At 29.8% G+C, this 12,859-nt stretch overlaps 2 long non-coding RNA genes across 6 annotated transcripts; one reads left to right on the forward strand and one right to left on the reverse strand.

The window, feature by feature from the left end:
* The first annotated feature begins 1,560 nt into the window (after nucleotides 1-1,560).
* LOC141451434 (uncharacterized) lies at nucleotides 1,561-7,077 on the forward strand. 2 transcript variants are annotated; one of them, XR_012456777.1, is made up of 7 exons: nucleotides 1,561-2,119; nucleotides 2,218-2,431; nucleotides 3,127-3,320; nucleotides 4,210-4,491; nucleotides 4,870-4,991; nucleotides 5,574-5,777; nucleotides 6,939-7,077. It is a non-coding gene; the product is annotated as an uncharacterized lncRNA (long non-coding RNA). The 2 variants fall into 2 exon arrangements; XR_012456776.1 differs by having other exon boundaries at nucleotides 1,562-2,431.
* LOC141451435 (uncharacterized) lies at nucleotides 6,858-12,271 on the reverse strand. Of its 4 annotated transcripts, none has more exons than XR_012456781.1 (4): nucleotides 11,028-12,271; nucleotides 8,372-9,659; nucleotides 7,503-7,658; nucleotides 6,858-7,045 (listed from the first exon to the last, which is right to left on the reverse strand). It is a non-coding gene; the product is annotated as an uncharacterized lncRNA (long non-coding RNA). The 4 variants fall into 4 exon arrangements; XR_012456780.1 differs by lacking the exon at nucleotides 11,028-12,271 and having other exon boundaries at nucleotides 8,372-8,471; nucleotides 9,545-11,019; XR_012456779.1 differs by lacking the exon at nucleotides 11,028-12,271 and having other exon boundaries at nucleotides 8,372-8,485; nucleotides 9,545-11,019.
* Nucleotides 12,272-12,859: the final 588 nt, after the last annotated feature.

Below are 12,859 nucleotides of genomic sequence, written 5' to 3' on the forward strand. Positions count from 1 at the left end.
GTAACTCGTAGCTGCCTGAAGGCTCAAATTTCATACTCTGTGAATATTTCTTTTAGTAAATTACTTTTTATCTAAGAACTATTTTTTTTTAGAATTATTACTATTTCTTACTATTATTATTTATCTGCTTTAATCAAGTCTTTTTTCTCTGAGTAGATGCAACAGGGTAACATTTTCTACATCTCTGTTTTCTCGGAAATAAAGAAATTTATAATAAACGTGTTTATTAATTTATTTAGTTATTTACAATCTGTATAAATATATATGTACAATAAATACATAGGAAATTAGATAAATTAGTGCGTGAATAGCAGAAGTGTAGCTACCCAGCTGTAGCACTGTACAGGAAACCGACGTTGATGGTGATGGTCTTCAGACTTCAAGGAAGTCTCGGGGCCATTGACGATTCAGTCGATATCTACAGATGAGGCGAGAGACTGTCCGAGAGGATTAGAGCAAGTAGATAGAACAGCATGGAACTTTTGATTGTTTGTCTCGACAATTTGTTGTACGAATGGGATGTTGAGGTCGTTGTGAAGAGTGAGGTTAGTCACGTAGAAAGGAGCGTCAACTATTTATCAGAGTAATTCTGATTGAAATATCTGTACAGTCCGTATGTTTGTAAGTTTGGCAGTCCGTTTGTCCACATAGGTTTTATTATACTCGTATATCAATCGTTTCAGTTCTATGGGCAATTTTGAGTGTTATCCATGTAAAGCAGTTTCACACGTTTCGTCATTGCTTGTTCTTTAAAGTTTCATCAATATTATTAAAATAATACTAAGCACAAATAAAATTGCTAAAACCGGTAAGCAATTCAACATTTCCTCAAAGTACAACGTATGTATGGACGTATGTAACCTTGTCCTCGCTAGGCCTTATACCGCGTTTAGGTTCAACCAACTAAGAAACAGGATATGTGCACATACCGAAACAAAATCTTTAATGAGGCAGCGTTATTTACAATAAAAAATGACACTGTTACATACGAAAGAAAAGGAAGACGTATGGACATCATTGAAAGAATAGAAATTCAATCAGAAAGCCATTTAAAAAAAAACACTTTTAACGACCAAAATTAACTATAACTCGAACACGCTATTCAGTCAAAACTTTACCGAAACACAATAATACAAGAAATAAAATAGCGTGAATAGTTTTTATTCTCGTTAAAGGTTTTTCAGATTTTAATACTTACGCATTATTTATTAAGTAATATCCGTATGTTTATATATATGTATTTTTATAATAATAATATTAATAGTATATATGTATTTCATTAAAGACTGCCCCCCTGGACAACAATCACCGGAGGAATATATTTATAATAATTTCTTTTAATTTTACAATATTTTCTATCCCAAATGAACTTGTTAAAATTCAGTGATTTCTGCTTACATAAAATGTGCCCCCTCATATAAAATTCAGTTCTAAAACATTGCCTGTTTATCAGACCTGTCTACATACTAGATTTTATTAATTTTATTTCACTATTTTACAAAAAATATTTTACAGCTCATAATTATTTTAAATATATTAACATCTGATATCTTGTAACCAGTATGTAACCTCCCTCACATAGTCAGCTGTAGTGTTAAGCCTCATTTTCACTATGCAAATTGATTGCCCGTTGCGTGCAACAGCATTGCAGCAATAAATGAGTTGCTTCGTTTGAACAAAATGTCACATGTTTGCTCTACTTTCCTTTCAATATTGTCCTGGTTTAAATAGCACAAACAATAATTTCTTATCAGTTCTTGTGTTCAATTTTATTCTCTCTTATTTGCATCTATGAATGTAGTGAGGGTGCGTTGATCGTTACTGTACTTCTGAGGCAAGAAATATTAAGAAAACATCGTAAAAAAAAAAGAGTTGGGTCAAAAAATGGATAGTAAGAAGAGAAGTTTTCGGAGCATCTATAATCTTTGTTTGGGGTTACAAACAGAAAATAAAGATGATTTTAAGAACATGTTTCGTGTGAACAGAACCCAGTTTTATTAATTGATATTTAGAATTGGTTCTTCTATACAAAGGCAAAATACTACAATGCGAAATATTATTCCTGCTCGAACGTAACTAGAAATAGCACTAAAATACTTGGCAATTGGAGATTCATTAAGTACATTGTAACAATTATTTTGAGTACACTTGAACCGGTACTCATTGAATCTTTTATCTTTTACGTTACTGTGTCCTATTATGTTTGTGATTGCTTAGGTCCGAAACCAGAAACTCCAAATTCCTGTTCAGTTGCTGGTAGGTGCAGCATTACTTGCATCACGATTGTTGTAATTTACAGTTCGCCAATGGAAATACGTGCAGTAATGGAAGCAACGGTCGTAAATAGTACAGACATGTACAAGTCTGTGTTTAGACAAGTCAACTTGAAAGCAATGATCATCTCAGCATAATTGTACAGATGTAAACGAAAGTAAGTGACAATTATTTCTATTCAACATTTGTATTCAATTTTATATAAATATCCGCGTGTAAACAATTGCATACAATTTGTGGAAGTTAAAGATTGCTCTTAAATTATTGCTCTTGCATGTACAAGAAAATAGCATCATGTAAATGAGGCTTTAGTTAGAATTAGATAAAATAATCTCTCCGTTTTTATCTGAATCAATGTTTATTTTTTTTAACTTTGAAATATTGGAAAATGCTGATGCATTTTCAATCATAGCTAGATTAAACCTTTTCGTAATGAAACAATGTAATATTCTTTTCCAATTTCCAGTGCTTTAATCCATGTACCTTTCCAGCCAGCTTGAGCACTTCTTAAAAACTAGTTTTATGGTACATGTTAACGCTTTAGCTTTATTCAATCCGTTCATTTAATTTGAATATTCCTTAAGGTTTGTCGTAAAATAGCTAATTTTATTTTGTAATTTCTCTACTTCTACTTCTTATTGTTATTGGTTTTTGTACTGATGCAAATTAGCTATTTATTTGATAATCTTAATAAAAAAAGTTAATTATCTGCAACAAAAAGAAAACTGAATTATATTGGTTGCCACGGACTAGAACTGCTTCCTAAGCAGAAAATGCTCCGATTTCTACAATCTTACTCTAGATGAGAATTAAATTATAATTGTTAATGCAATATTCTTGTCCATTATCCAGTGCTCTCATCCATGGACCTTTCCAACCAGCTTGAGCACAGTAACGTTCATCTTTCATCTGAAGTTATTATCTCTATTGTCTCTTCATTACATGCAGCAGGAAGCCGGTAGATGTAAGTCGATTCTCATTCATTCTATTCGGAGTATAAAGAAGTTAAGGAAATCTATCACTCAGTCTGTGGAACTGTTGTTCAGGTAGGCTTTTCTATTATTTCATATGTATATTTATGTATTTTCATATGCGTAATATATGTAATATGTATATATTACAGCAGAAAATAAATCTTTTTTTCCAGAAATATTAAATTTTTTCTATTTAATTCGAAAAAAGTTTTAATTTTTGTGGAAAGTAGGTTTTAATTTGATTTAAAAATTCAACGTCCTAGGCGCATGTGAATTCTGAATATCTTTTCAATCAGATTGAACTATTTCTAGTCCAGTTAAACATTTTTTTATTTCATTTTCTTGAAAAAAAAAATAATAATAAGATAATAGAATTAGAATAGAAATATTAGAATATTATAAATGTGATGTATTTTTTACTCCAATAGATCTTAATTTCATATAAATGCTTTAGTTAAATTACACTCACATTTATTAACTTTTTTATGAATACTACTTTACCAAATGTAGGTTTTATAATTAAAATTAAATAATTTTGAACAAAATTGATTTTTTTTCTTGGAAATTAACACTGAAACGATTTATTTTTGTTAAAAACTTAATCAAAACTTAATTTATGGCAGTAAGTGCAACTTGACTAGAACAAGTGTAATAGAAAGTAAAATTGCAACGTTGGAGCTATTCAGATTCAAATAATATACTATTACGATGTTTTACAATGCTACGAGTTCATCGTAAAAGATCAAAGAAAAAGAAAAGATCATAATCGAAAAAGATTAAACTTCATATTTTTATTTTCATTTTTTTAAAATTAATTCCTTAAATTCCTAAAGGAATAAGTAAAAAATGCATACTTAAAAATGGTTCAGTTAAAATTTGTAGTGTCAATGAATTGAACTCTTTTCAATTCAAGATTAACTCTTATGAACTCTTTATTTCATTGAATAATAATGATTTTCAGATAGAAAAAGCCAATTCTCTCCCAAAAAATCATGATGTAGTGTAATAGTTAGGGAGATGTCACTTCGACGGTCGGAAAGCAACTATTCTCCCCACCAAGTTGCAGCCCAGTAATGCTGAGCTTTCATCTGGAAATGATTATCTCTATGGACCCTACTTCTCATCCAGCACCCGAAAATATTAGGAGATTCTCATTAAACCTATTCTGGAGAATGAAGCAGTCAAGGAAATCTCTACTTACCTCGAATAGAAATGAGGAGGTGACAGGCTTTTGGAGAATTAAGTAAGAAAATATTTATTTACTCATCTGTTCTTAAGACTTATTATTACTGAAGCTCTACTCCTTTCTAAGATTGCCAACAAACGTGATAATATAAGTTAGATTCTTTTTAACAGAAAATAAAACTTTTTTCTATGTCCAGAGCTTTCGCTTAGATTAAAAAGCTTGGTATATAGATCACTATCTAGCGGAATAATTGTAAACTGTAAATAGTTATATAGTTTCTAACTCTGCCGCTAGATCGTGCGGGCATGTCAATTTTTATATTTTCATTATATCTATCTTTTCAAATCGCTTGTGTCTATGATATCTATTCACTGTTGTATTTCAAATATATATTCTTTTCTATTTTTTCAAGTAATTTAGATTGGTTAATTTTAGCTTGTGAAAAATCCATACTGCGGTTCAATCTTCGATCCCATGTTACCACTAACGTCTTCTACATCACGAAGGTTTACATTTTGAGTTTTTCTCTCAAACAAAATGATGGCCTATATTTCTAGGTGAGTGAACATTCCATTGTTATATTGTTGGGTAGTAAATACCCGTACTAAAACCTTTTATTGTGTTTATATATTTAGTATTCATTTTTATATACGACGTAAATAACTGCAAATATTTTAAATGCAATTTTATTTGTTAAATCTTTGAAAATAAACTATTTCAATACATTTGAACGAATCTTGTTATAAAAGTGTCAGTTTCATCCCTACTTTGCTTCTTCATCACTTACTTATTCAGTAAGTAACTTTTCTGATTATGTAAAATTAACTTTTTTTTTCAACAAAGTGTGACCTAACCAATTATTAACTATATTATTTACGTTTTTATTAAATGACTGTTAAATTATGAAAGATTCGACAATAGTGTAATTAATACCACTTTCACTCGAGATTTTTCTTTTTTGTCTTAATGATTATTATTTAGTGGATTAGGTTTTTCATTATTAAAAACCTTTATGTTAAAAAATATATATTTATTTACGTTCTATTTTTACATGGACATAGTTTTTTTAAATGTATTATTAAAGAAATGTATATATAAATTAATGAAATACAAAAGGAAACGTAAATATTTGCCACCAGATAGGAGTGCTGTAACCTCCCTATATGTACCAAGTAGCAGCCTAGTAATGCTGAGCTTTCATCTGGAAATGATTATCTCTGTGGACCCTACTTCACATCCAGCAACCGAAAATATTAGGAGATTCTCATTTAACCTATTCTGGAGAATGAAGAAGTCAAGGAAATCTCTACTTACCTCTCTGCCTGTGTGGGATTGTTTTTCAGGTAGACTTATCTATTATTTTATACGTTCTGAGTATTGCAACATAAACTAATCGTATTTTTTTGATAAATTATCTATTCCTTTGAGTCAGAATAAATAACGTTTTAATTTTTGTAAAACTGAATCAAACCCAACAAAAGGTATTATTTAGTAGTAATATGTAATATGCATGTTTATGTTGCAATCTTGCATGAGTTTTTTACTTTTATATAAAGAAAATTATGATCTAGTAGGAGAATAAGAAAAGAACCTTTAATTTTTTTAAAAAAATTATTTATTTGCATCTCTCTTCTTTTACATATTCAATTATAATCAAAAATATATATACATTTCAATTATAAAGTGCAAAAAGAAGTGCTAAAAAAGGTTAAAAGTAACAAAAAACGAAAACAAAAATTAGTTCCAAATAAATCCGTCAGAGGGCGCCACAAAACAGAAACAAATATTAGTTCCAAATAAATCCGTCAGAGGGCGCCACCTACCAGCTGTTTGTTAAAAAGTAGATAACAGTGCTGTAGCCTTCCCTATATATACGGCAACAGAGGAAATTTTCGTCAGTACGACTTGAGTGATGCAGGGGGGAAGGTCGCTCTGTCGCTCCAAACAAAACTATCTTATCTAGTCTAGTCTAACATTCATCACCTCTCTCCCAAAGAATCATGAAGGTGAGGTAGGTAAGGAGATGTTGTCGCTTCGACGGTTCTCCCCACCCTGCCCCACCCTTCCAGCGAACTTAGTTATATAGCCTCCCAGAGCAACATGGCGGCAGTCAACTCACCTGATCGCCAGTGCCCACCAGATCGCCCAGCTGTTCAGTTGCTCTAGCACACTCTCACGACTCTGCCAGCCATTTTTAACCTTCTCTCAAGGTTTTCTTTTTTACTTCTACCACTCTCTAGACCCTGTAACCTTCCTGTTAGGTTATCCTTTTTATTTTTTCGCATTTTCTTCATCAATTTGAAATATTAATGAAATATTATTAATTTTTTACGTTTTATTTTTACTTTTTCATATTAATTAACACATTAAATAGAAAAATAAATTAAATAATTTTTAAGACTTTTTTAGCAACAAAATTACACTTTTTTTTTTAACATGCAATTTTTTAATTTTGATAAAAACATGCATATTACGTACAATAACCACTTACTTTTTTTTTATAGATTCCTAACCAATGTATGTTGAGATTGATGTTTCACGTCTTTTCCACTTAGGCTTCCATTGATGAACAGTCTTGCAGCCAGTACTCTAGGTATCATCAGCATTGATTCTGAAAAATCAACATTTATTGTAATTTAAACTATTAAAATGTTTAGTGAGTTTTACCTAGCATTAAGCAGCTAGAGAAAAACATCAGTAACAAGTTGATGTATATTATATAAGTTAAATAAAGAAAACTGTAATTAACCTAAAGAATTGACTTTTTTTTAAAAAAACCTAAATCTTTTCATTCATTGATAATGAAATAAATTTCCATAAAACACACTTAGTCCTTTAGAATAAAATTAATTTGATTGGAAAAATAAAATAACACATATAATCTACTAACATTATTATTATGGAATTATTTCTATGAAAATGAATTAAAAAATTATAAGCTAATCACGACTAAGGCCAATGATGAACACTAAAAAATTTTACTAACGGCTAAATCAGTTGTTGCTCTCGAGAAGTTTGCATGCATTAGCTACAAATGAACAAGCAAATTACATATAATAACTACATACTTCTTTTATTCATTGATTCTTGACAAAATGTATTATGGATGGATGTTTTACGTCTTTTTCACTTGGCTTCCATTGATAAACAGTTTTGCAACCTGTACTCTAGTATCAGCGGTGTTTACTAAGTTTTATCTTGAATTAGAAGTTTGAGAAAAACAACTGTAACAATTGGTAAAGTATTGTTCATAAAAATTAAATAATTGTTGATTGTAATTGAATTAAATCATTGATATATAGATTAAAATATTTTATTTAAGAACTTAAACCTGTTTATTCAATGAAAATGAATTTAAAAATCATCAGCTCGACTAAATTATAGCTTTATGTAATTGGAAAATGATACAGAATTAACACGCACGTTTGATGTTTAATATTTAATCCAAATTGAAACAACAAAAAATCAAAAAAAATATTAAACTTTCTTTTTCAGGTACAAAGGAAAAGATTCAAATAATATTTTTAAAAAAAATTAGTTTTTTGTTTCATTACTTTAATCGTATTAAATAATTGATAAAATTACCCCCAAGAACATAGTTTATTAACGGAAATAGAATGAATGCGAATTAGTTATAACCAATCAATTATTTTTCAGTTTAACTAAATCACTTGTCAAGCAGTTCCAATCCGCAACAATCGAAATAAACCACTCTACATTCAGTTTTCTTGACAAAAATTTTATTTTATTTTTTTTTTTTAGAATAGTTTTAGAATATTATCGTATGTTTCACCTTAATGTAAAATGTATCGCTTATTATTATTAATTTTTTACGTTCTATTTTTACTTTTTCACATTAATTAACATGCAAAATTAACTAAAACATGCATTTTTTTAATTTTGATAAAAACATGCATTACGTACAATAACTACTTACATTTTTTCATAGATTCCTAACCAATGTTTGTTGATATATTCATACTAGATTGATGTTTTACGTCTTTTTCACTTGGGCTTCCATTGATGAACACTTTTACCTAGCATTAAGAAGCTACAGAAAAAAATGTATAACAATTTATGTATATTATAAAAATTAAATAAAGAAGATTGTAATTGAATTAAAACATTGATGTATAGATTAAAATAATTTATTAAAGAAAAATTTAATTTTGGTTTAAGACGTTAACTTTTATTAAGATTATAGAATAAATATCATAAGAAATTAATGCACCTACTACCGCTATCATGTAATAGTCAAATAAAATATTTTAAAAAATGTATTATTATTGTTAAGTTGAAAATTTGCCACGTACTTTATCTGACTGTTGTGAAAATTTTGCCTAAAAGTTGTGTTTTATGTAAAAATGTACAAATGGTATAAGAGTAAATAAAAACCTTTGCATTTAAAAATAGCTGCCTTTTATTTATGTACCTACAAAGTTGATACCACCTCACAGCAAAATTTCTAAAATAGAAGTTTAAGAAGTAAAATAAATGAAAATGGTTCAACAGGATGTTACACTGTTAAACAATCAACTGCAAGGAATAAAAAATGACAGTTCAAGCACTGGCTCTACCATTATTACAAGTGTTACCACAATATAAGAAATATTGTTGTAGAAGTAGTACACTGTATTACTAATGAATTTCGCGAAAGAAATAGTAAATTTTTTCTAACATGAATAAACCTGCACTCTGGAGAGCGTAAATGCGAAGAATATATAGATTTAAATCAATTTAAAATTCAATGAATTAACACTCTAAAAGTACGAAGTTTTTATTCGTAAAAAACCTTTACCTTATTGTTAATTAGGTTTAGTTGTCTAAAAAATAGATTTTTTTATAAACAACGTTTGAATACAATTTAACTTATTCCATTAAAGAAAACTTTTAAGCCCCTCCTCCAAAAAAAAATCAAAGAGTTAATAATATTAACGAAAGATTTAAATTGACTGAAAAAGTTTCATTTCATTAAAAATCTTTAACTGTCTTCTACGAAAATGAAAATATTATTTACTCCGATTCAAATGAAAACATTAATCACCATAAAAAAAAAGGTGTTAGTTTATAAATTAATACTTTAAACGTGCTAAATGATGGATAAGCTTACCTGAAGATCATTTCCAAAGGCCAAGTGGTAGGCAGATTTCCTTGACCTTTTCACTCTCCAGAATAAGAAGGATGAAATCCATCTAATATTTTCCAACTTCCACATGATAGCATTACTGAGCAATAAGCCAACAAAGATTTTACTTTGATAGACAAATATTATACTGATAAAGTATTACTACGCCGTGCTTCCATCTCGCACACCACCTGCTGACTTAGTGAGGAAGGTTACATGGTGGTTATCAAATGTTAACTAAATCGTAAAATCTTTTGAAAAAATAATGAAATAACAAATAACACATAGAAACATAGTACTTTTTTAAGGGTTTGGTACGTTTACAGCATTTTTATTTGTCTCTAATTGTCAAGTTGAAGTTCTATTATTGAGGGGGGCTGCAAATTTGAGCAGAAAACGCAAAATTGTACTTTTTTTTATTTGTTTAGGGAAATAATTATTTTTGAATGAATAAGTAAAATTTTAAAAGCCATAAATGAAAACGTTACAAATTAGTGTTTTTGTGTTTGCTCAGTGTCTGAACATTACCAAAACAACATTCTCAACTCCTAATGACAAAGGACTTAAATACACTCAAAAATAATAACCACACCACGCAGGAGTGGCAGTATTCATGATAATCAAGAACACGCAATCACTTAGCTGCTGATACTATCAAAAATATACATACAAAACTGAAGACACAGAACTACGCAGCCTATCAGGTTCTAGGAACAGCAAATAATCTAAGAATAAAATAAGATATAATAATCTCGTATAAAGTAAAGCGGATAAAGGTAACTCATAATCTTAACACACCCAGACTACGTTAACAAAACGATAGACTTCATCAACAAAAACATACGACACCCGCACTTAGAAAAAACAAAAACCGATTACACGATTCCATCATCAAATTAAGACTATCACCTAATAAAAAGCACAAAAATACGTATCCATTAATCCTACCCACATCACCTAACCTGAAAGAAAGCACTTCCCATTGTTTCTTAAATCCCAAATCTCTATTCTAAGATAACGACAGCCAAAGATAATGGTTTTACATTATGAAACAATTACTTAATACCAACACCGATACATATTCGGCACTTCTACTTATACACGTCGGAAAAGAGACAGTTAAACTACGTAACCTTTTTTAGAAACAGGGCCTCAAAACCACGATTAGGACCAACAAAATGGTAAACAGGATAAATCCAGATCCCGAAACTAACAACACTTACATATGTCATCAGTAATATTTATAAGATAAAGACTATTAATACCTAAATTGGTCAGAGCGGTGGCAAAATCAAAGACAGATACAAAGAACACATTTGCTAATACAAACACAATAAAACAAATTCAACTTGTGCAACCGTCTTCATCAAACACCGTCACCAACCGATATTATTATTATATTATTAACAGGACAATGACGCTGTTAAATGCTGGAAGAAAATTTGTGAAAAATAGTAATAAACATTACCTTTTAATTTCTCGGTCCGTTATTAACTAAAACATACATATTAGTTATGATAGAATTGAACACCTTTAAAGCAATCTTACTAGCTACATCGCACCATAATTACTCACTTGCCGAAACATACTTGAAAAAATATTTTAACTACTACTCTATCTAATAAAGCAAAGATGGCTCGTTCAAGCTAGTTTTGTTTGTAGTTGGGAGGTTATGGTGTAAACTGAAACATCAAAAGCTAAACATTTTTGATTAAAGTACATATCTTTTTTCTACCTTTTGGTCTTAATTTTGTTTTAAACCCGCTCTAAACCTAGTATTCAATAAAAAATAGAAGATTAATTTTGAGTGTACAAAAACAACTAAAATAAATTCACTTTGACTTTGTTTTGAGACAAAATTTTAGAAACAGGAATTAAGGAATTTCCAGTAAAACTAGTGATTACCAATTTTTTCCCTTTTTTCTGAACTTTTACATAACTAACTAGCCAACCTATTAGGTGTAATGTACCCACGGTTTACAAATATAATGTCAGAAAGAGAAAATAGTAAAAGTAATGGTGATTTCCCATTTTATCCTTTTTTCTGAACTTCTACATCCAAAACAAGACGGCCTAATGTAATTGAAATAGAATATAGGAAACAGAAAATAAGGAAGTTTAAGCTAGACTAATGAAGATTTCCAATTTTTTCTTACTTTCTGAACCTCAGCCACCAAATCTAGCCGACCTAATGTGTACAATGTACGCCTGGCTTGGTAATAGAATATTAGATACAGAAATTAAGGAATCTCTAGTAAAACTAATGAAGATTTCCCATTCATTTCTCTTCCTGAACATTTTTTTCTTTTTTCTGAACATGTTTATTGGTTTGGGCAATCAATGCTAGTTAAGTTTTAACGATGTTGGTATGTGACCGATATTTCTGTTCTGTACAGAACTCGCTTAACTAGGTGCAGGAGGTACTCAGTTAGTCAGGTGTCAGAGGGTGGCTAGTTTATCTTTTGCAGGATCGTGGAAACATCTGTGTATTAATGGACGACGGTTTACTTTCGATTGAATATTTCGTATTCTAATTTGTTGCCTTTCGAGTAAGTGGTATAGCCAGGAAGTTAACAGTTTTGCTGTCCTTGTTTTTTCATGTGTTACTGTTTATTTACATTTTATATTACTCACATACCTTCCTCTCTCGGTCAGCAAGTGCAGGCTGAGACGGAAACTTAGTTGTAGTTGAATTCTCTGCACCAAACTGATGATGGAGGTTCAATGTAATGAATGACGTGCGACATATGTTAAAAGTTATGTAATTAATATTTAAAATGAATTACATTTCCAAGAATATGATTTCAATGTAGTCCCGGTTAATGTTTCTAAAAAATATGAAATTGCAGTTGAAAATTTCCTTATATACACTAAATTGAAAACCAAACGATATTTTTCTATGTTCTGTTAATTTGTTAAAAGCATTCAAAGCAAATTTCGTGCACTCAAATTTCTTTTTAAAATACTGTTCCAAAGACGGTTTCGATGATAACGTGACACCCAAGTATTTATAGGACTTATTGGTAAGTCTGCAACAGAACGCAAGACTTTCAAGTAAAACTCTTGTGTTTATTTCGAACTGATAATTTTCATCGCATTTGGCACTCACAATTAAATTAGATTCTTCTTTTCTTCTGAAAAATTGTTTGCATTTCTCTATATATCTTTATCCCAATTGGTATCAACGACAGACAAAAATGGTTTTACAGATATTATAAAAATTCTCGGAGATGTTTTTGACAATCTGCCTAGATGCAGTTAAATCACTGCTGATGGAGGGAATCTTAAATAGTTAAAGGT

This window comes from Rhodnius prolixus, unplaced genomic scaffold (genome assembly GCF_049639745.1).
Source record: "Rhodnius prolixus isolate KJV_2025 unplaced genomic scaffold, Rpr scaffold_8, whole genome shotgun sequence".
Lineage (NCBI taxonomy): Eukaryota > Metazoa > Arthropoda > Insecta > Hemiptera > Reduviidae > Rhodnius > Rhodnius prolixus.